Source organism: Poecilia reticulata, linkage group LG11, assembly GCF_000633615.1.
Source record: "Poecilia reticulata strain Guanapo linkage group LG11, Guppy_female_1.0+MT, whole genome shotgun sequence".
In the NCBI taxonomy this organism is placed as follows: Eukaryota; Metazoa; Chordata; class Actinopteri; order Cyprinodontiformes; family Poeciliidae; genus Poecilia; species Poecilia reticulata.
In genome coordinates, this window is record NC_024341.1 from 27,986,132 (window position 1) to 27,987,315 (window position 1,184).

Here is a 1,184-nt window from a genome sequence, read left to right on the forward strand (position 1 = left end):
TGTGTGTGTGTGTGTGTGAGTGTGTGAGTGTGTGTGTGTGAGTGTGTGTGAGTGTCTGGGTTCATAGAAAGTCCTGAACTCTGCTCAGTGGTTGGTGTTCTGTGTCTCTCAGGCTGCAGCAGAAGCAGGAAGATAAAAATATCGACCCAGCTGGAACGATCTGGTCACGTGACGACACGCCAACATGGCGGCCGTTTCAGCCGCTATTTCTTTAACCAGCAGTTAAAATATACAGGTATGTCTGCCTGTCAAAATAAAAGCCTGACCAGAGGTTCCAGCTCAAAGGAACATTATCCAGACATCCACAGAGATCCAGCTCTAACATCTGTTTGTTACGTTTTTATTGAAAACAAATGAAAACAAACCAATAAAGGAGAAATGGAGAGGCACGACCCGTTAGTCACCATGGAAACCATTACAGTTCGCATTAATGAGCCAATAAACTCGCCTGAATTCACAGATTAAGAGGCGCTCAGATTATCCAAACGTCTGAGTTATGCAGAAGTTACAGCATGTTGCTGTGAAACACAATCAGATCAGATCAAATGAATTTCAGGGATTGAACGTTTTTCAAGATGGCCGCCATTACTCAGATAAACTTTATGTGACATCAAATGTTTCATAAAACTAAAGTAACTATATGAAGGAAAACCAGAAACCTAACGTTTTGGTTAACTGTGTCCAACTGCTGCCGATTTTACTGCAAACATTTATCCTCCATTACAACTGGCGGCCATTTTGAAAAATCTGACAAAAAAAACACAAGGTCAAGAAAATATATTTGATTTCTATGGTTCAAAATATGTACGTTATGATTTGACAACAAAAACATTGAATTGGCGATTTTAGTGCAAAATTAGTTTTTCATGAGTTATGGCGGCCATTTTGAAAAACCCAAAAAATTGCAATGCAGGATTTCTGTGGGTCCAACCATAATTTGACACCAAAAGTATTCATCTGTGATAAATGTTGGAACATTTAGTAGAAAAATATTTTTTCTTGATGACAGTCATGAAAAATGGCAGCCATCTTGTATTTTTCAATGGCTAATTTTCTCTCCAAAAGAACCTGGAAGCGTCTGCGTCTGAATGGGAGACATGTTTACCGAAATATTCACTTAGCTGCTGCACTGTCATTGATCAACAGGAAGTGATCGATGGAGGAACAGGAAGTGATCGATGGAG